Below are 27,736 nucleotides of genomic sequence, written 5' to 3'. Positions count from 1 at the left end.
GCGTTTGACAGCGGCATTTAACTAGTTAATAGGCGTGGGCAGATCGCGATTCTGCCAGCGCCTATTACGGGCACATGTCAGCTGTTCAAAACAGCTGACATGTCCCGGCTTGGATGTGGGCTCACCGCCGAAGCCCGCATCAAAGCGGGGCTTCTGACCTCGGATGTACTATCCCGTCCAAGGTCAGAAAGGGGTTAAACAATTCTGGTCTGCCCATATGCGATGTCATGTGTTTTGAAGTTTCTGTTTTTTTGGCAACATCTGAGTTAATTAGGGTCCCTTTCCACTTGCGAGGAAAACGGACGCGTGCAATCCGATAAAAAATCGGATTGCACTCGGACCAATGTTAGTTAATAGGTGTCTTTTGATTTGCGATTTTTTTCTCAGCCGAAATCGGACTGAGAAAAATCTGGATCGGCTGAGAAAAAAATCGCAGCATGCTGCGTATTGCTGCGATTCTCGGACGAGACTCGCCAATGCAAGTCAATGGGTGCGAGAAAAAAATCGCACAGCACTCGCACCATGCGAGTTCTGTCCGATTTTTACGCACCGGTGTCCTTTGAAAAGCCGGTAATTCAGCGCGGTGTACAGTAAAATCACACTGACAGGTTAGAATAGACTAGATATATACACATAGAATGTGTCTATATACATATATATATGTCAGTGAGACACCTATATATGTATATTTATATTTAATGCAGCACTAGATAGCATTAAAGCCGCTAATTCAATTGCCGGCTTCTCATTTCTCCTGCACAAACCCGACAGGATATGAGACATGGTTTACATACAGTAAACCATCTCATATCCCCTTTTTTTTGCATATTCCACACTACTAACGTTAGTAGTGTGTATGTGCAAAATTTCAGCGCTGTAGCTGCTGAAATAAAGGGTTAAATGGCGGAAAAAATTGGCGTGGGCTCCCGCGCAATTTTCTCCGCCAGAGCGGTAAAGCCAGTGACTGAGGGCAGATATTAATAGCCAGGAGAGGGTCCATGGTTATTGGCCCCCCCGTGGCTAAAAACATCTGCCCCCAGCCACCCCAGAAAAGGCACATCTGGAAGATGCGCCTATTCTGGCACTTGGCCACTCTCTTCCCACTCCCTGTAGCGGTGGGATATGGGGTAATGAAGGGTTAATGCCACCTTGCTATTGGAAGGTGACATTAAGCCAGATTAATAATGGAGAGGCGTCAATTATGACACCTATCCATTATTAATCCAATTGTAGGAAAGGGTTAAAAAACACACACACACACACATGATTTAAAAGTAGTTTAATGAAATAAACACAGCGGTTGTTGTAATAATTTATTGTTCTCTCAATCCATCAGGAAACCCTCGCTTGGCAAAATAATAACCGCACAAGATACATACCTTCTGATGTCCGATCATGTCCCACGAGGTAATCCATCTGAAGGGGTTAACTAATATTACAGGCACGAGCTGCGATAAACCACTCACTGGTGCCTGTAATCCCCCGGGTGCTGAAAGGAAAGCAGGATCTGTACTTACATTGAGTCGCGGTGAGGCGCCCTCTGGTGGATGTTCTCATAAACTGCAGCCTGGGAACTTTTTCCCACGCTCCAGGTCATATGAGGACATCCACCAGGGGGCGCATCACCGCGACTGAGGGAAATGTAGGTCAATGACCTACATTTCATTCATTCGCCGGGGATTACAGGCACGGAGCACAGCTGCATTTAGCAGGGCTCCTGCCTGTAATATTAGTTAACCCCTTCAGATGGATTACATCGTGGGACGTGATCTGACATCTGAGGGTATGTATCTTGTGCGTTTATTATGTTGCCAAGCGAGGGTGTTCCTGATGGATTGAGAGAGCAATAAATTATTACAACAACCGCTGTCTTTATTTCATTAAACTACTTTGTAATCATGTGTGTGTGTGTTTTTTAACCCTTTCCTACAATTGGATTAATAATGGATAGGTGTCATAATTAACGCCTCTCCATTATTAATCTGGCTTAATGTCACCTTCCAATAGCAAGGTGGCATTAACCCTTCATTACCCCATATCCCACCGCTACAGGGAGTGGGAAGAGAGTGGCCAAGTGCCAGAATAGGCGCATCTTCCAGATGTGCCTTTTCTGGGGTGGCTGGGGGCAGATGTTTTTAGCCACGGGGGGGCCAATAACCATGGACCCTCTCCTGGCTATTAATATCTGCCCTCAGTCACTGGCTTTACCGCTCTGGCGGAGAAAATTGCGCGGGAGCCCACGCCAATTTTTTCCGCGAGTTAACCCTTAAATTTAATAGCTACAGCGCTGAAATTTTGCACATACACACTACTAACATTAGTAGTGTGGAATATGCAAAAAAAAGGGGGATATGAGATGGTTTACTGTATGTAAACCATGTCTCATATCCTGTCGGGTTTGGGAAGGAGAAATTAAAAGCCGGCAATTGAATTAGTGGCTTTTATGCTATCTTGCGCTGCATTAAATATAAATATACATATATAGGTGTCTCACTGACATATATATATGTATATATACCTATTCTATGTGTATATATCTAGTCTATTCTAACCTGTCAGTGTGATTTTACTGTACACTGCGCTGAATTGCCGGCTTTTCAAAGGACACCGGTGCGTACAAATCGGACAGTAATACGGATGTCATACGGATGATGCGATTATAAAAAACGGATGATGCGATTAAAAATCGCATTGTACTCGCATGACACTCGCATGAAAATCGCATACGTTCCATCCGTTTTTTCGGTCCAGATTACGGACCGTTTTTTATCTCGCAAGTGGAAAGGGACCCTTAGAGAGACACCTGTGGATGTATTTTAATGCACACCTGAAACACGCTGCTTCTTTGTGTAGCATCATGGGAAAGTCTCAAAAAATCAGCTAAGATATCAGGAAAATAATTGTGGAGTTGCACAACTCTGGCTCATCCTTGGGTTCAATTTCAAGATACCTGAAGGTGCCTCGCTCATCTGTACAAACAATTATATGCAAGTACAAACAAGATGGGAATGTCCAGCCATCATACCGCTCAGGAAGGAGACGGGTTCTGTGTCCCAGAGATGAATGTGCTTTGGTCCGACATGTGCATATCAACCCAAGGACAAAAGCAAAAGATCTTATGAAGATGATGGTGGAAATTGGTAAGATTGTGTCAATATCCACAGTGAAATGATTACTGTATCAGCATGGGCTGAAAGGCCACTCTGCCAGGAAGAAGCCATTACTCCAAAAGAAACATAAAAAAGCCAGATTAATGTTTGCAAATGCATACAGGAACACAGACCTTAATTTTTGGAGACGTCCTGTGGTCTGATGAAACTAAAATTAAACTTTTTGGGGCATAACGACCATCGTTACGTTTTGGGGAAAAAAGGAGAAGCTTGGAAGCCTCAGAACAGAATCCCAACTGTGAAACATGGGGGTGGCAGCATCATGTTGTGGAGTTGTTTTGCTGTAGGAGGGACTGATGCACTTCAAAAAATACTTATCAATACTTAAGCAACATCTCAACACATCAGCCAAGAAGTTAAAGCTTTGGCGGAAATGGGTCTTCCAAATGGATAATGACCCAAAGCATACTGCCAAAATGGTAACAAAGTGGTTTATGGAGAACAAAGCCAATGGTTTGGAGTGGCCATCACAAAGCCCTGATCTCAATCCTATTGAAAATTTATGGGAAAAGCTGAAAAGGCCGGTGCGAGCAAGGTGACCTACAAACCTGAATTAGTTACACCAGTTTTTTTCAGGAGGAATGGGCCCAAATTCCGACCAACTATTGTGAGAAGCTTCTGGAAGGATATCCCAAATGTTTGACCCAAGTCATTCTGTTTAGGGGCAGTGGTACCAAATACTAATGAAATGTATGTAAACGTTTGACTTTGCAGTAAGTAATAAGAATGCCTTAAAACATTCTCTCTCATTATTCTGGCATTTGGCAAATATTGATAATTGTGGTAATCCTAATTGATCTAAATTCTGATTTTATTCTGGTTTATTCTGATTTTATGTCAGATATTGAGAAAAACATGCATATGTGTCTTATATACAGTAGTGTATGTAAACTTCTAGTTTCAACTGTATGTACAGAAATGAATATCATGGCTCTGAATTCTGTTTCAGTGCACAGTGTAAGGAGCGATGTGCTGCACATCTGATAAATAGCTTATTACTTATTTGTTAAATGCATTCTGTAAGCATGAAATATAAACCACTCTGCATCTAATCTATCTATATAATCGTCTTGCGTGTTTGTCTGTCTGTCTGTTTGTCTGTCTGTCTGTAACGGAAATCCCGCACTGCCGGACGCGAATTGGCCCCTCCCTACTCTCCTCAAGTCAGTGCCCCCTCCCTACTCCCCCCTCCAGTCAGTGCGTGTGTCGACCCATCCCGGATCAACTTTTTACTATTGATGCTGCCTATGCAGCATCAATAGTAAAAAGATATAATGTTAAAAATAATAAAAAAATAAAAAATTGTGCTATTCTCACCTTCCGACATCCACCGATGTGCGCAATGCTGCCGCCAGCTTCCGTTCCCAGAGATGTATTGCGAAATTACCCAGATCACTTAGGGGTCTCACGAGACCACTAAGTCATCTGGGTAATTTCACAATGCATCACTGGGAACGGAAGCTGGCGGCTGCATCACGCGTCGGGACAGCTTCGGTGGACGACGGAGGGTGAGTATATAACTATTTTTTATTTTAATTATTTTTTTAACAGGGATATGGTGCCCACACTGATATATACTACGTGGGCTGTATTATATACTGCGTGGGCTGTGTTATATACTGCGTGGGCTGTGTTATATACTGCGTGGGCTGGATTATATACTATGTGGGCTGTGTTATATAGTACCTGGGCTGTGTTATATACTATGTGGGCTGTGCTATATATTACATGGGCTGTGTTATATACTGCCTGGCTGCTATATACTATGTGGGCAGTGTTATATACTGCATGGGCTGTGCTATATACTACGTTGGCTGTGTTATATACTGCGTGGGCTTTTATTATATACTGCATGGCCTGTGTTATATCCTACGTGGGCTGTGTTATATCCTACGTGGGCTGTGTTATATACTATGTGGGCTGTGCTATATATTATGTGGGCTGTGTTATATACTACCTGGCTGCTATATACTACGTGGGCAGTGTTATATACTGCGTGGTCTGTGTTATATACTATGTGGGCTGTGCTATATATTACGTGGGCTGTGTTATATACTGCCTGGCTGCTATATACTACTTGGGCAGTGTAATATACTGCGTGGGCTGTGTTATATACTAAGTGGCCTGTGTTATATACTGTGTGGGCTGTGCTATATATTATGTGGGCTGTGCTATATACTATGTGGCTGCTATATACTATGTGGCTGCTATATACTACATGGCTGTGCTATATACTACGTGGCTGTCTGCGTTACGTGGGCTGTGCTATATACTATGTGGCTGCTATATACTATGTGGCTGTTATATACTACATGGCTGTGCTATAAACTACGTGGCTGTGCTATATACTACGTGGCTGTGATATATACTATGTGGCTGTCTGTGTTATATACTACGTGGATGTGTTATATACTACGTGGATGTGCTATATACTACATGGCTGTGCTAAGCGCGATGTACATACATACATGTTCTAGAATACCCGATGCGTGTTATATATTACGTGGGCTGTGCTATATATTACGTGGGCTGTGTTATATACTGCCTGGCTGCTATATACTACGTGGGCAGTGTTATATATTGTGTGGGCTGTGTTATATACTACGTGGCCTGTGTTATATTCTATGTGGCCGCTAAATACTATGCGGCTGCTATATACTACGTAGCTGTGCTATGTACTACGTGGCTGTCTGTGTTACGTGGGCTGTACTATATAGTATGTGGCTGCTATATACTATGTGGCTGTTATATACAACGTGGCTGTGCTATATACTACGTGGCTGTGGTATATACTACATGGCTGTAATAATTATAGGGGATAACTCAGGAGACTCTTTGCGTGGAACAAGACAACTACAAGACCCAGTTTTATAAGTAGTAAAGTCTATATTATCACACGATGATTCAAACAGGTGCAGAGAGAAACTCAAGTCCACAACACTTGGTGCAAATATCAAATGCAGCTCAGCAGTCTATAGGAAACTTCAGAGGAAAATGCAATCATGCAAAAAGTCTATGAAGCACAATTATTCTTGAGGATACTTGACACAAATAAGTCCTTGCTTAGTCCACAACACAGATAGATATGCTTATAAGGCAGTTCAAATAATATCTTAGCTCCACCAGGGAGGTCTGGGTAATAGTCTCAGGTTCTTGCAGAGCAGAAACAGCTTACATGTCCAGCAAATGCAGATGGAAGAAACACGAGCAGCAGATGAAGGAGAATTACTGGAACTGGTGTATGCAGCAGGAACTCAGAGCAGAGTAGCAGGATCACCACACGGGTTCACAGGAGCAGGTATGTAGCCAGGGAGTCACCAGAGGTCAGGAGCTGGATGCAAGGCAGAATACTCTAGCACAGACTGAAGGCTGGGGTGGAGTTTTATAGCAGGAAGACACAGTGCACATGAGACCAAAGTCGCCATCTTGGAAAAGGGCAGTAATGCACAAAAGGTAAAAAATGTTCAGAGTCCTGACATTACTCCCTCCTTAGAAGCAGCCTCAGGACGATCCTGGACCTGGTTTCTCAGAGAATCTCTGATGAAAACGAGAAATCTTCTGTTGGGCATTGATGTTTTCCACAGGTTCGCAAGAGTCTTCCTCAGGGGGATATCCCTGCCATCTTATCAGATATTGGAGCCGATTCCTGCAAATCCAGGAATAAATAATTTCCTCCACCACAAATTGTTCTTGCCAATCAATCACCACAGGCTGCGGAGGTGGCACAACACGTCCCTGGAAGGTATTAGGAGATACAGGCTTTAGTAAAGATACATGAAAAACTGGGTGTACCTTCATAGTCCTAGGCAGCTTCAGCCGTCAGGCCACAGAGCTCACAATACCATTGATCTTGAAAGGGCCAATGAATTTCTGTCCAAGTTTTTGTGAAGGAACGTTTAACTTCAGATTCTTAGTTGCTAACCACACGGAATCTCCTACCTTGAACATGGGTGCAGGTTTAAGGAATCTATCAGCCGATCTCTTATAACGTTCTTGATCTGTGGTCAGGGATTCCTTCAGAAACTCCAGATTTTGTCTCATCGCAGTCAGCCTTTCCTCCACTGCTGGAACCGGAGAATTAATTGGAGACCTAGGTAAGATACACGGATGATAACCCAGATTGGCAAAGAAAGGTGTAAATTTAGTGGAGGCGCTCTGAGAATTATTATATGAAAATTCGGCTAACGGCAGCAACTCCAACCAATCATCTTGGAGATGGCTGACATAGCATCTTAGATATTGTTCCAGCGTCTGGTTGGTACGCTCAATCTGACCATTTGTCTGGGTATGGTAAGCGGAAGAGAGACAGACATTAATATTGAGTGCAGAGCAAAACCCCTTCCAGAATCTTGAAGTGAACTGTACTCCACGGTCAGAGATGATCTCATCCGGAACCCCATGCAACCGAAAGACATTCTGTATAACCAAGTTCACTGTATCTTTAGCTGAGGGGAGGCTGGTGCATGGAACAAAATGAGCAGCTTTAGTCAGTCGATCAACTACCACCATGATTGTATTCATGCCCCCCGATGAAGGCAGCTCCACAATAAAGTCAATTGATATAGACCCCCAAGGGCGGGACGGAACAGGTAATGGTTGTAGAAGACCCGTAGGTGCCACATGAGGAGTCTTGTAACGGGTACAAACCTCGCAAGAGAGAACATAGTCCTTGGTATCCTTCAGGCAAGTTGGCCACCAGAAGAATCGGCTCAGGAACTCTTGTGTCTTCTGTACCCCCCTGTGACCAGCCAACTTGGAGTCATGTACCAACTTGAGGATCTGCAGACGGACGACCTCAGGGACGTAGATATGTCGATCTCTGAACCATATGCCAACCCTTAAAGACAAGATTAATATCCACAGGTGGGTTGTCCAGAAATACATCACCATCATAGGCCCTCCCTGCACTCCTTCCACAAGTCCTGATCGTGGATAACTCCGATGAAATTGGCATCAGATAGAATGGTCTTGGACGGGGCTCCAGGTACGGAATCCGCAGCATGGATTCGGGATAAAGCATCAGCCTTCCCATTACGAGAACCTGGACGGTACGAGATAACAAAGTTAAATTGATTTAAAATAAGTTTCAACGAGCCTGACGAGGAGAAAGACATCTAGCGGATTTAAGGAACTCTAAATTGCGATGGTCAGTTAGCACTATGATCTGTTGTGCAGCTCCTTGCAGATGATGCCTCCATTCTTTAAAAGCCGCAATAATAGCCAGCAATTCCTTGTCTCCCACGTCGTAATTCTTCTCTGCTGAGGTTAGTCTACGGGAAAAGAAAGCACAAGGATGTAGCAGACCCTTCTCTCCAGTTCTTTGGGAGAGAATAGCCCCCAAAGCATTATCAGAAGCGTCAACCTCCACAATGAAAGAAAGTGTTGGATCTGGGTGTATCAACAGCGGTGCTGATGTGAAACAGATCTTAAGCCGATCAAAAGCTTCTTGAGCCTGTAATGACAACTTAAAGGGCTTTTCCTTCTTTGTCAAGGAAGTAATGGGACGGACAATATCAGAAAAATTTCGTATGAAGCGTCTGTAGAAATTTGCAAAACCAATAAAACGTTCTTGCCTTACGCAGGCGTGTACTATGGAGGACAGAGAATGAACTTCAATCCAATATTGCAGCCAGCATGCAGCCAGCGGGTAAGGAAAGGGTGAATCCAACACCCAAAAACCCCGCCCATATGACTGAAAATTGTTCCCTCCAAATTCAGGTGACAGAGTCCCTTTAACGTTCTTGGGTACCGGCCAGTCAAGGATAGCCTGAATCTTACCAGGTTCCATGTTCAGCCCCTGGGGAGAGATGATATAACCTAAGAACTGTATCTCAGAATGATGGAACTCGCATTTTTCCAGCTTAATATACAGATGGTTCTCTTTCAGATGTCTTAAAACAGTTTTGACATGTTCTTCATGTTCCTGTAGAGAGTCAGAAAAGATTAGTATATCGTCCAAATAGATCACTACAAACTGGTCCAACAAATCTCTGAAAATGTCATTAGCAAGGTGTTGAAACGTTGCAGGGGCGTTACAAAGCCCGAAGGGCATCACAAGAGATTCAAAGTGTCCATACCGGCATCTGAATGCTGTCTTCCACTCATCCCCTGGACGAATACGCACCAAATTATAAGCCCCACGAAGATCCAGTTTAGAGAACACCTTAGCATGGCGGACTCTTTCCAGTAATTCAGGAATCAGAGGCAAAGGGTAACGGTTTTGTACGGTTACCTTATTGAGTTCCCAATAGTCAACACAGGGTCTCAGGGCCCATCCTTCTTCTTTACAAAAAAGATAGGTGCCCCTGCTGGTGAGGAAGAAGGACGTATGAAGCCTTTGGCCAGATTTTCATCAATATACTCCTTTAAGGCTTGAAGCTCAGGTGCCGCCAAAGGGTAGACGTTACCAAAAGGAATAGCTGCCCCAGGAAGCAACTCAATGGGATAGTCATAATGCCGGTGTGGAGGAAGCTGATCTGCATTCTTCTTGTCACAGATGTCAGAGAACTCTTTATATGCTGGAGGTAAAGAAAATACCTGTACATCTGGTCCCGTAGCCGTGGACTCAGGGACAGCTTCTGTTAACGCTGAGTTGCTCCTTGTTGGAAAGATAATCTCCTTGGTCTCCCAGTTGATAATTGGGTTCTGAGAACGCAACCAAGGAATGCCTAAAATCACAGGAAAATGAGGAGAAGAAATTAGCAAGAAAGAAAGTTGCTCCTGATGATTAGGCTCCAACAAAATTTCAAGGGGTACGGTCTCCTGATCCACAGGCCCAGAGATTAAAGGTGACCCATGCACTGTTTCCATGGTAATTGGAGAGGCTCTTTGCTGAATTTCAATACCATGTTCCTTGGCAAATGCGATATCCATGAAATTGCCACCTGCACCAGAGTCAATCATAGCTGCACTGGAAATCCACTGTCCTGAACACATGATCTTAATAGGGAGAGAACAGTGAGAGTTCTTTTCCTTAAGCTCCTTGGGGGGTGAAGTCATAGAATACAATACAGCGTATAATGGAATACAGCGTTTAAAGGCAGGCTACATTCAGAGATGTCAGATTCATCATCACAGTTGTCATACTCCCCTACTGCTGCTAGCATCTTGTTAGGCCGTCTAGGACACTTAGGACAATTGATCAAGAAGTGGTCAGACTGGCCGCAGTAGAAACATAGACTTTCACGAAGGCGATGCTCCCGGTGCTCATTGATCTCGCGCCTCTGAACTGAATCAATTTGCATGGGCACCTCCTCCACCTCCCGAGATGTTTTACCTGCAGGCTCTTTGGAAGGAAGGGAAAAGTTAGAAATACGGTTATATGCAGCAAACTTCTCCTGCCTACGCTCAGTAAGGCGAATGTCAATGCACACACAATGCTGTATAAATGTCTCTAGCTCTTGTGGTGACTCAGAGCGAGCTAGTTCATCTTTTACAATACTAGACAGACCCCTTTTAAAAATAGGCAATTGTGCATAACTGTCCCAATTGGTATCTACCGCTAATCTCCTGAATTCAATAGCATACGCAATAACAGAATGTTTTGCCTGGCGTAAAGACAATAAACCAGATTCAGCGGTTGCACGGCGATTAGGATCATCAAACATTAATGCCATAGCGGCCAAGAAATCATCCAAGTTATTTAACCGTGGGTCACGAGACTCAATCATCGGATTTGCCCAGGCGAGCGCTCGTGCGGTCAGCAGCATTATTACACACAATATTTTGGATCTATCATTAGGAAAACGGTCAGCATGCACATCAAAATATAGCATACATTGATTCACAAAGCCACAAAATTTGTTGCGTTCACTATTAAATCTGAATGGGGGCAACTTAGGTGGGCTAGCTGGTGGCGGTTGCCCAGAGGGAAAAGTCACTTGTGCAGCTATTTGCGTGCTTATGTTCTGAAAAGCCCATCCATACTGGGACTCTATGCCAGCAAGTTTGTTTTCCTGGGCTGCCATGCGGGTGCTTAAGTCCTGCAAAGTCTGTCCAAACACTTGTTGATTGTGTTCAAAGCTTCCAAACTTCTTTTGTGGACCTTCCACATCTTTCTGCAGTGATCTAATTATGGAAAACACCTGCTCTAGTCTGCTTTCTGCAGTCATTGTTCCAGCAGTCTCCTTTTTTTAAGGCTAGAGTATCCTGTAATAATTATAGGGGATAACTCAGGAGACTCTTTGCGTGGAACAAGACAACTACAGGACAGTTTTATAAGTGCTTAAGTCTATATTATCACACGATGATTCAAACAGGTGCAGAGAGAAACTCAAGTCCACAACACTTGGTGCAAATATCAAATGCAGCTCAGCAGTCTTTAGGAAACTTCAGAGGAAAATGCAATCATGCAAAAAGTCTATGAAGCACAATTATTCTTGAGGATACTTGACACAAATAAGTCCTTGCTTAGTCCACAACACAGATAGATATGCTTATAAGGCAGTTCAAATAATATCTTAGCTCCACCAGGGAGGTCTGGGTAATAGTCTCAGGTTCTTGCAGAGCAGAAACAGCTTACATGTCCAGCAAATGCAGATGGAAGAAACACGAGCAGCAGATGAAGGAGGATTACTGGAACTGGTGTATGCAGCAGGAACTCAGAGCAGAGTAGCAGGATCACCACACGGGTTCACAGGAGCAGGTATGTAGCCAGGGAGTCACCAGAGGTCAGGAGCTGGATGCAAGGCAGAATACTCTAGCACAGACTGAAGGCTTGGGTGGAGTTTTATAGCAGGAAGACACAGTGCACATGAGACCAAAGACGCCATCTTGGAAAAGGGCAGTAATGCACAAAAAGGTAATAAAAAATGTTCAGAGTCCTGACAATGGCTGTGGTATGTACTGCGTGGCTGTCTGTGTTATATACTACGTGGCTGTGGTATATACTACATGGCTTGGCTATATACTACGTGGCTATGCTAAGCGTGACATACATACATACATACATATTCTAGAATACCCAATGCGTTAGAATAGGGCCACCATCTAGTGACTGTATAAAACACTTATGTCATCTAGGTGCTTGGAAACAACACACAGGGAATTCACATCTCAAGTGCTGCAGAATTTTGTTTTACATGATTAGTTTAAAATATTGTAAAATAAAACGTATTACTCTACGGTGGATATGAAATGCACAATAATGTGATAAGGAGGAATGAGGATAACTAAAAATTAAATTTTTCTATTTCTATCCATTGCTCATGACTACTTAAATTCACATTTTTTCCCTTATGTACAGCGTTACACATAACAGCGCTATACATGCACTGTGAAAAATGCCTTGTTCCCATTTGTCCTGCTCGACCCCCAACTTTTCCATCTAACTTACCTGGCTTGCCTGTGCCATATTGGATGTACACCAGTGTCTTTGATAAGAAGGAAGCTGAGACACTACCACCTCATAGGCCGTATGACTGCCATATTGATCTTCCAGGCGCATCCCCTCCACGAGGTCGAATCTACCCCTTGTCGCAGGCTGAAACCCAACCCATGTCCGAATATATTAAACAGAATCTTGCTAGGAGATTTATTTGGAAATCTTCCTCCCCAACTGGAGCAGGATTCTTCTTTATAAAGAAAGACGGTTCACTTCAATCCTGATAGACTATAGGGGCCTCAATCAAATAACGATCAAAAATACATATCCTCTGCCTCTCATCTCCAAGCTGTTTGATCTTCTTAAAGGTTCCAAAGTCTTCACAAAACTCGACCTTCGTGGGGCGTACAACCTGATCCGAATATGCCAGGGAGATGAATGGAAGACGGCCTTTAATACCCGTGATGGCCACTACGAGTTTCTATACACATGTGTAGCAGTGTACTTGGACAATATCTTGGTGTTCTCCCCCTATCTGCCTTCACACTGAAGAGATATTCGCCAGGTTCTGCAGAGGTTAAGGAAGAACCGCCTAGGCGCCAAATATGAAAAGTGCGTCTTTGAATAGACTTCTCTTTAATTTCTTGGATACCTTATCTCTGCGACTGGCCTGAAAATAGATCCTGAAAAGGTGTCCGCCGTCCTGAAGTGGCCCCATCCTGACGGTCTAAAAGCTATCCAGAGGTTTCTTGGATTCGCGAATTACTGCCGCCAGTTCATTCTCCATTTATTCTCCCAGACTGCTACTTTTTATGCACTGACCCACAAGAGGGCCAATCCTAAGATATACACTCCAGAGGCTGAGAGCTCCTTCGTATTTTTAAAACAGGCCTTCTCCTCAGTTCCTGCTCTTCATCATCCGAACAATATTAAGCAGTTCTTTCTGGAGCTGGATGCTTCTTCTTCAGAAGCCAGAGCTGTTCTCACCCAGAAGTCCTCGTCCGGCTGCATGGTGACCTGTGGCTTCTTTACCAAAATCTTCTCTGCTTCAGAATGCAATTGCTCGATAGGCGATCGAGAACTGCTAGCGATAAAACTGGCCCTGGAGGAGTGGTGATTTTTGCTGGAGGGGGCTGTGCATCTAGCGGTTATCTTCACTTACTACAAGAATATAGCCTACAGCTCTGGCAAAAATTAAGAGACCACTGCAAAATGTTCAGTTTGTCTGATATTTCTTTTTATAGGTACTGTATATTTTTGAGTAAAATGTAAATTTTGCTTTTAGTCTATAAACTTCTGACAACATGTCTTTGAATTTCCAAGCAATAATTATTTTTTTTTCTGAAAAGGAGAAATGGTCAAAATTAAAAACAAAACAAAACAGTGCTATCAGACCTCAATTAATACAAAGAAGACAAGTTCATAATAATTTAGAAACAACAATACTAATGTTTTAACTCAGGAAGAGTTCAGAAATCAATATTTTATGGAATAACCATGATTTTTAATCACAGCTTTCATGCGTCTTGGCAGGCTTTCCACCAGTCTTTCACACTGCTTCTGGCACAAAAGATTAAATAAATTCTTCTTTGTTTAATGGCTTGTGACTATCCATCATCCTCTTGATTACATTCCAGAAGTTTTCAATAGGGTTCAAGTCTGGAGAATGGGATGCCCACCACAGAGTTTTGATGTGGTGGTCTCTTAATTTCTGCCAGTGCTGTATCTGCAGTCTGCACAGCGGCTTAACCCACAACAAGCCAGGTGGTCTCTGTTCTTTGCCCGGTTCAACTTTACTCATCATTTCCAGCAGGCTGATAAAAATGTCAAGACAGCCACAGTCTCCAGATTTTTTCTGTCATCCGACCAGGAAGAGGAGCCTAAACACATTGCTGAGCCCTCCCAAACAATTACGGTCAGACCATTGGATTTGTCTCCCCTTAGGAAAGACTTACGTTGCTGAACCTGATAGGAAGCAGGTCCTTCTCTGTGGGCACTCGTCTTAGTTGGCTGGCTTTGCAGGACAGGAGATGACTCTCCTCATTTCCTGACACTATTGGTGTCTGTACTTGCACAAGGATATTGTGGAATTCATCTCTGTCTGTCCCTCTTGTGCCCAGAACTGAACTCCGAAACAACTTCTGACCGGCCTGTTACTTTCTTTGCCCATACCATCTGCTTCCTGGCAGCATATTGCAATGGATTTCATCACTGATCTTTCAATATCGGCCTGGTGTACCATCATCTGTGTGGCTGTGGATCATTTCTCCAAGATGGCTCACTTCACTCCACTGAGAGGTCTTCCATCTGCTCCAGTGCTTGCAGAGAAGTTTATTCCTCATATTTTCCACCTCCATGGTGTGCCGCCCCATATTGCATCAGATAAAGGTGTCGTCTGGAGGGCCAGCTTGCAAGCTACTGAATATCACTTTGGATTTTTCATTGGCTTACCATCCTCATGCCAATGGCCAGGTAGATCCTGACTACCTGTGGTACTTCATCAATGCTCGCCACAGTGACTGGGCTGAACTGTCATACAACTATCATGTGAGCGAATCCTCTACCAAATCTCCATTCTTTGTGCTCTATGGTCAACATCCCAATATTCCGTTCCCTGTTTCTACCACCTCCGATATTCCTGCTGCACAATCCCTCATCAAGGGTTTTTCTCAAATCTGGGAGGACACCAAATCCACCTTTAATGAAGTCTTCTGAACGGATGAAAACACACAGACATGAGACGTCTGGATTCACCTCTGTTTCGTCCTAGGAACAAGGTCCACCTCAAGGTATACTCGTATATATTGGGCCCTCATTTCATCAGTCCCTTTGAGGTTTTAGAACATATTAATCTATGTAGCCTACAAACTCAAACTTCCGTCCTCTTTACGGATCCTCAATTCCTTTCATGTTTCTCTCTGTCGTCCTACCCTTATTTAAAAAATCCTGGTACCACTCCTGCTCCAGTCAGCACTGAAGACGTTTTAGAGGTAGAGAAGATTCTGTCCACCAAGAGGGTAAAGGAAACAACCTTTTTTCTAGTGGATTGGAAGGGGTTTGGCCCTGAGAAGAGGTCCTGGGTGCCCAGGGAGAACATCCATGCCCCTTCCTCCTGGAGAGATTTATTGCAGGCTTGAAAAAGAGGGTGCATAAAGGGGGAGTACTGTAGCATCGACATCTCTGCATGCTTTTCCCCTCTCCCCCGGCAGGGACACCGGCTCACTCATCACCGCGGTCTCGCACTCCTTTTTCTGCTGCTGCTGACCAGTGTCTGAGCACAGCTCACGGATACCCGGGCACTGTGCTTAGGGTGCACTCGTGGTCTCGCTCTCTTAATGGGAAAGCCTTCACTGTCCTAAAGTGTCCCCAGCCAATGGTTGGGAGACATTTAATATTAAAGGCACTTCCACCTAATGGGTGGAGCCTGTGCAACCTTGTTAGTTTGTTCCCAAACACACTTGCTAGTTCTCAGGTCCCAGTCCGCTAGTTCCCGCTAGGGTCTGTCTGTCCCTAAGCCTTATAGCCAATACTTGCCTTGTCAGTCTGTATTACAGCTGGACCTGCCTGCGACAGCCATGCCAAGCTGTATAATAGTCAGACCTGTCTGTACCAGCCGTGCCAGTCCATATATCAGATGGACCCGCCAGCACCTTCCATGCCAGTCTATACATCATCTGGATCCTCCAGTACTTGCTTTGCCAGTCTGCATATCAGCTGGGCCCGCCTGTACCAGCTGTCCCGGCCTGTATATCAGCCAGTCCCGCCGACACCTGCCATGCCAGTCTGTACATCAGCCAGATCCACAAGACAAAATAGAACTTTTTGGTATTAACTCCACTCGACTTATTTGGAGGAAGAGGAAGGATGAGTACAGCCTCCAAGAACACACTCCCAACTGTGAAGCATGGTGGGGGAAACATCATACTTTGGGGGTGCTCACAGGATGACTGCACTGAATTGAAGGGAGGGTGGATGGGGTCATGTATCACAGGATTTTGGCCAACAGCCTCTTTCCCTCAGTAAGAGCATTTAAGGTGGGTCGTGGCTGGGTCTTCCAGCATGACAAAGACCTGAAACACACAGCCTAGGCAACTAAGAAGTGACTTCGTAAGAAGCATAAGAAGCATTTCAAGGTCCTTGAGTTGTCTAACCAGTCTCCAGACCTGAACCCAATAGAAAATCTTTGGAGGGAGCTGAAACTCAATGTTGCCCAGCAACAAGCCTGAAACCTGAAATACCTTGAGAAGATCTGTGTGGAGGAGTGGGCCAAAATCCCTGTTGCAGTGTGTGCAAACTTGGTCAAGAACTACAGGAAATGTCTGACTTCTGTAATTGCAAAAAAAGGTTTCTGTACCAAATATTAAGTTCTGCTTTTTTTGTATCAAATACTTATTTCATGCAATAACATGCAAATTAATTATGTAAAAATCATACAGTGTGAGTTTCTGGATTTTTTCTAAGATTCTATCTCTCACAGTTGAAGTGTACCTATGATAAAAATTACAAAAAATACTTATTTTCCCCACTGAATAATAAAAGGGAATGCTATATAAAACAACAGGAGATGCTATATAATATGGGACAGATCGCTCCAAAACGAAATTTTATTTTCATCCTAAACTCTATGTATTTAATGTCATAATCTAATATATTTTCTCAAGTACTTGTCCCTATTGTTCCCTAACTACTCTCTCTAACTGCTTTATTTTTTTTCTTCTACTTCATCTTTGATGATGCATAGTTTGAGAATCCCTGTGCATGCTTGGATACTCTAACAAAGGCACCATAGCGGGGAACTCGATAGTTGCTATGACAGCAGGAGGTCAAATGATGACCTCCTGATCTGTCAGCTACGGTGGCCTATTACACCATGCCAGCAGCAAGGTCTAACAGGCATTCTGTGTGAGAAAGGCTCCCTTCACATGTCCTGATTCCAGTATATCCTGCGATATTTGTGCATGTGTATATGTGTGTCATCCATGTGCACCATCCGTGTGAACGTACTTTAGCATGTTAGGGGCTCTTCAAATGTGTCATGGCATTCGCAATCTATTCCAGCCACAATTGCGCTACAGAAGCTCATTCCCTTCCGAACCTGGTGTGTGCCCGCACAGTAGTTTTCACCCACATATGGGGAATCGGTGTACTCAGGAGAAATTGTACAACAAATTCCATGGCCCATTTTCTCCTGTTACCCTTGTGAAAAATGTGAGGCTAAAGCAACATTTTTGATGGGAAAAATGTATTTTTTATTTTTTAAAGCTCAGCATTATAAAACGCATCTATGGGTTCAAGGTGCTCACCACACCTCTAGAAAAGTTCTTTTAGGTGTGTAGTTTCCAAAATGGGGTCACTTGTTGGCGATTTTCACTGTTTTAGCATGTCAGGTGCTCTGCAAACATAGTAATGTAGTTTTTAAAGTTGAAGGAAGACTTTAAGTCCATCTAGTTCAACCCATAGCCTAACCTAACATGCCCTAACATGTTGATCCAGAGGAAGGCAAAAAAAAAACCCATGTGGCAACAGTAAGCTCCACATTGGGGAAAAAAATTCTTCCTGACTCCACATACGGCAATCAGAATAGTTCCCTGGATCAATGCACTATCAAGGAATCTAGTGTATATAACCTGTAACATTATACTTTTCAAGAAAGGCATCCAGTCCCCCCTTAAATTTAAGTAATGAATCACTCATTACAACATCATACGGCAGAGAGTTCCATAGTCTCACTGCTCTTACAGTAAAGAATCCACATCTGTGATTACAGTATGCATAAACCTTCTTTCCTGCAGACGTAGAGGATGCCCCCTTTTCTCTGTCTCAGGTCTACGAGTAAAAAGGTCATTAGAAAGGTCTTTGTACTGTCCCCTCATGTATATATGCATTGTAATAAGATCACCCCTTAGCCTTCATTTTTCCAAACTAAATAACCCCAAGTGTAATAACCTATCTTGGTATTGCAGACCCCACAGTGCACTAATAACCTTGGTCGCTCTTCTCTGCACCCGCTCTAGTTTAGCTATGCCTTTCTTGTACACCGGAGACCAGAACTGTACACAGAATTCTAAGTGTGGTTGCATAAGAGATAAAGGTAAAATTATGTTCTCCTCATGGCAAATGGCAAATTTGGCAAAATGGCAAATGTGGCAAATTTTTACATTTTGTGTCAAACTTTCGATATAATGAACCCCAAAAATATTGACAAAACTTAACCACTAACATGAGGCACAACATGTCACAAAAAACATTCTCATAATGACTAGACTATTTTGAAACATTCCAAAGTTATTACCTCATAAAGTGACACTGGTCAGAATTGTAAAATTTGGCCTGGTCAGGAAGGTAAAACGGGCTCTGAGCTGAAGGGGTTGGGATTAAAAAATAGGTTTTATTTTTTTAATTTCATGACATTTAACTTGACACAAAGTTTGTCAAATTTATCCCAGAGGCCCCTTACCCAATACACCAAGCATAACCTATACTAGCCAGCGCTGAAGAGTAAGAACAGGCTGCACTCATCGATCTTCCAAAGCAGTTCCTTTATTAACTCACATAAAAGTCTTCATGGCCGGGGGTACATTCGCACAGAGTGCTGCAGGCCTGACGACGGCCGTTTCACGCCTACCTGGCGCTTCTACGGGTCCAGTAGAAGCGCCAGGTAGGCGTGAAACGGCCTTCGTCAGACCTGCAGCACTCTGTGCGAATGTACCCCCGGCCGTGAAGACTTTTATGTGAGTTAATAAAGGAACTGCTTTGGAAGATCGGTGAGTGCAGCCTGTTCTTACTCTTCAGCGCTGGATTTATTGTCTGTTTACAGAGGCTCAGCACCCGAGATCAGGCGGCTAGACTCCGGATGCAGGTTAATGTGCTCAGCGATACTTGTGAGCGGTAGTGCGGTCACTCTTTTTTCTATTGATGTTGAATAACCTATACTAGATTTACTTACACAAATACCTTGATGTCATACCTGTGCACAGTGACATGCTGTCAGGCGATTAGGTGGTCATCGAATGACTATACACTATGAAGATTTAAATCACACCAGAGGTGTATCTAGGTTTTCTGACATCCGGGGCAAGAATTCAGTTTGACACCCCCCACACCCTGCTCAATCCATTTGAGTAGTTGTTATGTGTCTACTTGTATGAGTCGACAGGATGCTTTTTCTGCTTCTCTCAATGTTCAGGCCCACTGAGGGCTTCACTGAGGGAAGCAGTAAGAGAAACTAGTTGTCACGGGACAGTAAGTATTAAAATCGGAAATGAGTGATCATGTGATGACTAGGGTTGAGCGACTTTCATTTTTTTAAGATCGAGTAGGGTTTTGGGAAACCCGATTTTGTCCAGAGTCGAGTCGAGTGCAGTCGGCCGATTATCGCTAAAAGTCGGGGATCGACCGAAACACGAAACCCAATGCAAGTCAATGGGGAAGCATAGTCGGCAGTGAGTGGAGGCCAGGAAAACACCTACAGTGCCCATTTTAATGCCAAAAACATCCATTCTTGTTTCTGAAGCTTGCCAATCTTAATTAACTGTATAATAATAGTTGGGCATAAGGAATTGGGGGAAAGTTGTGGGGGGAGTAGGGCTGGCTCAAGTTTTTCGTGGGCCCAGGAAATGCGGACTACGTCACGGCGGTGTTGCAGGGAAAGGTAAGTATTTAAAAGTTGCAAGTGCTGTGATCCTGAGCAAGCAGGGGGGGCCCACTCGTTCGCATTGCCACTGGCACAGGGCCCCTCAAAGTACGGCGGTGTGTTTGCATGGCGGGGGCGCCTCCCACCAGCAGCGACACTTTTGCGTACTCTGAGGGGCCCTGTGCCAGTGACGTCGCCAACGAGTATGCCCCCCCACCTGATGAAGGAACCTGCACTTTCATCTGCACCTTCCTCTTTGTCCCTGTGTAAGGTGGTATAACATGCGGGAAGGGGAACCTTACTTTCAGCAGGGTCAGATTCTGGCTGTGTAGAGTACAAGGGGAATGTAGTGGTCTAGGTCAATGTACCAGCAGACTCATTTAGCAGTGGCTGGGCAATGGGCAGGATGAGGAGGAAACAGATATAGGGCCAAAGAATAAAGTAGGCTACATGCAGTTCAAAATTGGTAACAGGACTAAACAGGCGGCATTGCTTTGTTCAGTGGAGTAGCAAACCCAAGAGCAGCAGACACTGTTTCAAGGGCCTAACCACACTAGTAGGCCAAATGCAGTTTAATATCTGATAGTATAGGGCGAAAGCCAGAATGTGGAAGCTCAGCTTTGTTCAGTTGAGGACAACACCAGGGAGGGGCAGACACCTTTAGTAGGCCGGAAAAGCCTATTGCATTTTTTAAAATGGTAATTTGGAGCAGAAGGTTGAAGCTCAGCTTTATTTAGTTGAGGGCAACACCAGGGAGGGGCAGAAGCCGTTAGTAGGCCCTAACCACCATTTTTTTTTTTTTTAAAACCACTTAATGAGAGCCGGAAGGTTGAAGCTCAGCTTTATTTAGTTGAGGACAACACCAGGGAGGGGCAGAAGCCGTTAGTAGGCCCTAACCACCATTTTTTTTTTAAAACCACATAATGAGAGCCGGAAGGTTGAAGCTCAGCTTTATTTAGTTGAGGACAACACCAGGGAGGGGCAGAAGCCGTTAGTAGGCCCTAACCACCATTTTTTTTTTAAAACCACTTAATGAGAGCCGGAAGGTTGAAGCTCAGCTTTATTTAGTTGAGGACAACACCAGGGAGGGGCAGAAGCCGTTAGTAGGCCCTAACCACCATTTTTTTTTTTTTTAAAACCACATAATGAGAGCCGGAAGGTTGAAGCTCAGCTTTATTTAGTTGAGGACAACACCAGGGAGGGGCAGAAGCCGTTAGTAGGCCCTAACCACCATTTTTTTTTTAAAACCACTTAATGAGAGCCGGAAGGTTGAAGCTCAGCTTTATTTAGTTGAGGACAACACCAGGGAGGGGCAGAAGCCGTTAGTAGGCCCTAACCACCATTTTTTTTTTTTAAACCACATAATGAGAGCCGGAAGGTTGAAGCTCAGCTTTATTTAGTTGAGGACAACACCAGGGAGGGGCAGAAGCCGTTAGTAGGCCCTAACCACCATTTTTTTTTTAAAACCACTTAATGAGAGCCGGAAGGTTGAAGCTCAGCTTTATTTAGTTGAGGACAACACCAGGGAGGGGCAGAAGCCGTTAGTAGGCCCTAACCACCATTTTTTTTTTTTAAACCACATAATGAGAGCCGGAAGGTTGAAGCTCAGCTTTATTTAGTTGAGGACAACACCAGGGAGGGGCAGAAGCCGTTAGTAGGCCCTAACCACCAATTTTTTTTTTTTAAAAACCACTTAATGAGAGCCGGAAGGTTGAAGCTCAGCTTTATTTAGTTGAGGACAACACCAGGGAGGGGCAGAAGCCGTTAGTAGGCCCTAACCAAAGTTGAAGGCCAAATGCAGTTTAATTTCTGATACTATAGGCCGAAAGCCAGAAGGTGGAAGTTCCGATTTAGACAGTGGAGGACAATTTGAATTAGGGACTGCAGACAGACTTAGTAGGCTGTCCCCTGTGGACCATGCATCCACCACATTAACCCATTGCGCCGTAATGGACACGTAATCTTCCGTGGCCATGCCTACAGGTCCATGCGTCTGTTGTCAGGTGCACCTTTGTACTCACAGATTGCCAGAGTGCATGGACAATGCGGTCTTCTACATGCTGGTGGAGGGTTGGGATGGCTTTTCTCGCAAAAGAAGTGTCGACTGGTTAGCTTGTAGCGTGGTACAGCGTAGTCCATCATGGCCTTATTAATAGTAAATAAAATATATAACTAGGCTCTATGAACTTTTAAATAGGTTCCAGGGGTACACGGGCAGCATTGGTGTGGTCAGTGGAGGAGTATTGCAAGTAGGGGCTGCAGACAGGCTATCAAAGGCCTAAAATAACAAACAGTAGGCAGTCATGGCAGTTTTACATCGGTTACATGGATACACAGGCAGGCACTCCAGGCAGCATTGTGCTCAGTGGAGGAGTATTGCAAGTAGGGGCCGCAGACAGGCTATCAAAGGCCTAAAATAACAAACAGTAGGCAGTCATGGCAGTTTTACATCGGTTACATGGATACACAGGCAGGCACTCCAGGCAGCATTGTGGTCAGTGGAGGAGTATTGCAAGTAGGGGCCGCAGACAGGCTATCAAAGGCCTAAAATAACAAACAGTAGGCAGTCATGGCAGTTTTACATCGGTTACATGGATACACAGGCAGCTAGGTGGTGAGTGGAGGAGTATTTAAAGTAAGGACCGCAGACAGGCTATCAAAGGCCTAACATAACAAACAATAGGCTCATGGCAGTTTTACAGCGGTTACATGGATACACGGGCAGGCAGCTTGGTGGTGAGTGGAGGAGTATTTAAAGTATGGACCGCAGACAGGCTTCGAAGGCCTAACACAATAAAATGGGCTGGCTGTAGGCACTTTAAAATTGGTTCCAGGGGTACACGGGCAGCAGTGGTCTGGTCAGTGGAGGACTAGTGGAAGTATGGACCGCAGACAGGCTTCGAAGGCCTAACACAATAAAATGGGCTGGCTGTAGGCACTTTAAAATTGGTTCCAGGGGTACACGGGCAGCAGTGGTCTGGTCAGTGGAGGCCTAGTGGAAGTATGGACCGCAGACAGGCTTCGAAGGCCTAACACAATAAAATGGGCTGGCTGTAGGCACTTTAAAATTGGTTCCAGGGGTACACGGGCAGCAGTGGTCTGGTCAGTGGAGGCCTAGTGGAAGTATGGACCGCAGACAGGCTTCGAAGGCCTAACACAATAAAATGGGCTGGCTGTAGGCACTTTAAAATTGGTTCCAGGGGTACACGGGCAGCAGTGGTCTGGTCAGTGGAGGCCTAGTGGAAGGAGGGACCGCAGACAGGCTTCGAAGGCCTAACACAATAAAATGGGCTGGCTGTAGGCACTTTAAAATTGGTTCCAGGGGTACACGGGCAGCAGTGGTCTGGTCAGTGGAGGCCTAGTGGAAGGAGGGACCGCAGACAGGCTTCGAAGGCCTAACACAATAAAATGGGCTGGCTGTAGGCACTTTAAAATTGGTTCCAGGGGTACACGGGCAGCAGTGGTCTGGTCAGTGGAGGCCTAGTGGAAGGAGGGACCGCAGACAGGCTTCGAAGGCCTAACACAATAAAATGGGCTGGCTGTAGGCACTTTAAAATTGGTTCCAGGGGTACACGGGCAGCAGTGGTCTGGTCAGTGGAGGCCTAGTGGAAGGAGGGACCGCAGACAGGCTTCGAAGGCCTAACACAATAAAATGGGCTGGCTGTAGGCACTTTAAAATTGGTTCCAGGGGTACACGGGCAGCAGTGGTCTGGTCAGTGGAGGCCTAGTGGAAGTATGGACCGCAGACAGGCTTCGAAGGCCTAACACAATAAAATGGGCTGGCTGTAGGCACTTTAAAATTGGTTCCAGGGGTACACGGGCAGCAGTGGTCTGGTCAGTGGAGGACTAGTGGAAGGAGGGAGCGCAGAAAGGCTTCAAAGGCCTAAAATAACAAACAATAGGCTCATGGCAGTTTTACAGCGGTTACATGGATACACGGGCAGGCAGCTTGGTGGTCAGTGGAGGAGTAGGGACCGCAGACAGGCTATCAAAGGCCTAAAATAACAAACAATAGGCTCATGGCAGTTTTACAGCGGTTACATGGATACACGGGCAGGCAGCTTGGTGCTGAGTGGAGGAGTAGTGCAAGGAGTGTCTGTCCCAGTACTCCCAAAATATAAATAGATGTTAATGTCTCGCAAAACAACCAAAACAAAAAAAAAGATGGCATACTTAGGTACAGGGGTGGGCTCATCTGCTGTGTTTCTGACATAGTAATTTGGCAGTAACTATTTAATGGTGCCAATATAGGACACAGACACAGACTACTTTAAGTTGCATCATAGATGTCTACAAATTTGTATTGTCAGTGCCAGACATTGAATGATGTCAGCGAATAGACTAAAGATTGGTGGAGCTGTGCGACATAATTTTGCACGTAGTACAGCCCAGTTTGAGCTGGGGTAGGGGGGAACTCTCTTGAGGCCGGCGGGACCGCCCCAGGGCCACTCATGTTACAACGGTGTGTCTGACGTTGGGTGCGCACCACCACCGCCAGAGACACTACATTGTACTATGAGGGACCCAGTAGCAATGCCGTCAACCAAAAGCGAGCACACCCACCTCTTCAGACAAACAGCAGTCTCACGGGTGCTTGCGCCAAGTCGCGATACCACGGCCCCGTGTGGGGAGTTTGGCCATTTAGGGAGGTGTAAACATGTCGTATGCTGTACAATCTGCAGCAGCAAATTAGACATTAGAAAAGTAATTCACAGGCAAGAGCTTTTCATAGGAAAGCTAGGTGTCGGCCGGGCAAGGTGGGGCAAAAGATTTTGAAATCCAGTTGTGGTTCATTTTAATGAATGTTAGATCGTCAACATTTTGGGTAGCCAGACGAGTCCTTTTTTCGGTTAATATTGACCCTGCAGCACTGAATACTCTTTCTGATAGGACACTTGCTGCCGGGCAAGCAAGCTCCTGCAATGCATATTCTGCCAATTCTGGCCAGGTGTCTAATTTGGAGGCCCAGTAATCAAATGGGAATGACGGTTGAGGGAGAACATCGATAAGGGATGAAAAATAGTTAGTAACCATACTGGACAAATGTTGTCTCCTGTCACTTTCAATTGATGCAGCAGTACCTGTCCTGTCTGCGGTCATAGCAAAATCACTCCACAACCTGGTCAGAAAACCCCTCTGTCCAACGCCACTTCTGATGTGTGCACCCCTAACACTCCTAGTCTGCTGCCCCCTGGAGCTCGTGTGAGAACGATCACGTGCGCTGTGTGCTGGGAATGCCTGAAGCAAACGGTCAACAAGAGTTGATTGTTTGGTTGCTAATATTAGTTCCAAGTTCTCATGTGGCATAACATTTTGCAATTTGCCTTTATAGCGTGGATCAAGGAGGCAGGCCAACCAGTAATCGTCATCGTTCATCATTTTCGTAATGCGTGTGTCCCTTTGTAGGATACGTAAGGCATAATCCGCCATGTGGGCCAAAGTTCCACTTGTCAAATCTCCGGTTGTGATTGGTTGAGGGGCAGTTGCAGGCAAATCTACGTCACTTGTGTCCCTCAAAAAACCAGAACCCGGCCGTGACACGCAACCAATTTCCTGTGCCCCCGTGAAAGTTTCCGCATTAAAAATATACTCATCCCCATCATCCTCCTCGTCCTCCACCTCCTCTTCGCCCGCTACCTCGTCCTGTACACTGCCCTGACCAGACAATGGCTGACTGTCATCAAGGCTTCCCTCTTCCTCTGGTGCAGACGCCTGCTCCTTTATGTGCGTCAAACTTTGCATCAGCAGACGCATTAGGGGGATGCTCATGCTTATTACGGCGTTGTCTGCACTAACCAGCCGTGTGCATTCCTCAAAACACTGAAGGACTTGACACATGTCTTGTATCTTCGACCACTGCACACCTGACAACTCCATGTCTGCCATCCTACTGCCTGCCCGTGTATCCTCCCACAAATAAATAACAGCACGCCTCTGTTCGCACAGTCTCTGAAGCATGTGCAGTGTTGAGTTCCACCTTGTTGCAACGTCTATGATTAGGCGATGCTGGGGAAGGTTCAAAGACCGCTGATAGGTCTGCATACGGCTGGCGTGTACAGGCGAACGTCGGATATGTGAGCAAAGTGCACGCACTTTGAGGAGCAGGTCGGAGAACCCAGGATAAGTTTTCAATAAGCACTGCACCACCAGGTTTAAGGTGTGAGCCAGGCAAGGAATGTGTTTCAGTTGGGAAAGGGAGATGGCAGCCATGAAATTCCTTCCGTTATCACTCACTACCTTGCCTGCCTCAAGATCTACTGTGCCCAGCCACGACTGCGTTTCTTGTTGCAAGAACTCGGACAGAACTTCCGCGGTGTGTCTGTTGTCGCCCAAACACTTCATAGCCAATACAGCCTGCTGACGCTTGGCAGTAGCTGGCCCATAATGGGACAACTGGTGTGCAACAGTGTCATCTGCCGATGGAGTGGTTGGCCGACTGCGTTCTGTGGAAGAGCTGTAGCTTCTGCAGGAGGACGAGGAGGAGGAGGAGGGGGTGCGAACGCCTACAGCCAACTGTTTCCTAGACCGTGGGCTAGGCACAACTGTCCCTAAATTGATGTCGCCTGTGGACCCTGCATCCACCACATTCACCCAGTGTGCCGTGATGGACACATAACGTCCCTGGCCATGCCTACTGGTCCATGCATCTGTAGTCAGGTGCACCTTTGTACTCACAGATTGCCTGAGTGCATGGACGATGCGCTGTTTAACATGCTGGTGCAGGGCTGGGATGGCTTTTCTGGAAAAAAAGTGTCGACTGGGTAGCTCGTATCGTGGTTCAGCGTACTCCATCAGGGCTTTGAAAGCTTCGCTTTCAACTAACCGGTAGGGCATCATCTCTAACGAGATTAGTCTAGCTATGTGGGCGTTAAAACCCTGTGTACGCGGATGCGAGGATAAGTACTTCCTTTTTCTAACCAGAGTCTCATGTAGGGTGAGCTGGACTGGAGAGCTGTAGATCGTGGAACTTTCGGGTGTGCCGGTGGACATGGCAGACTGAGAGACGGTTGGAGACGGTATTGTTTCCGCCGGTGCCCTACATGCAATATTTCCTCCTACAAAACTGGTGATTCCCTGACCCTGACTGCTTTTGGCTGGCAAAGAAACCTGCACAGATACTGCCGGTGGTGCGGAAAATGGTGGCCTTACAGTGACGGAAGGGATGTTGCGTTGCTGACTAGCTTCATTGGCCGAGGGTGCTACAACCTTGAGGGACGTTTGGTAGTTAGTCCAGGCTTGAGAATGCATGGTGGTTAAGTGTCTATGCATGCAACTAGTATTTAGACTTTTCAGATTCTGACCTCTGCTTAAGCTAGTTGAACATTTTTGACAGATGACTTTGCGCTGATCAGTTGGATGTTGTTTAAAAAAATGCCAGACTGCACTCTTCCTAGACTCTGATCCCTTTTCAGGGATTGCAGACTGAGCTTTAACCGGATGGCAACGCTGTGCTCCAACAGGTTTTGGCTTTGACACGCGTTTTGGGCCAGATACGGGCCCGGCAGATGGAACCTGTTGCGATGTTGATGCCTGCTGCGGCCCCTCCTCCACCTCCGCTTCTGAACTACTGCCGCCTGCACCCTGTTCCCCCAATGGCTGCCAATCGGGGTC

This window comes from Ranitomeya variabilis, chromosome 2 (genome assembly GCF_051348905.1).
Source record: "Ranitomeya variabilis isolate aRanVar5 chromosome 2, aRanVar5.hap1, whole genome shotgun sequence".
Classification (NCBI taxonomy): Eukaryota; Metazoa; Chordata; class Amphibia; order Anura; family Dendrobatidae; genus Ranitomeya; species Ranitomeya variabilis.
This window is presented reverse-complemented; position numbering follows the sequence as displayed.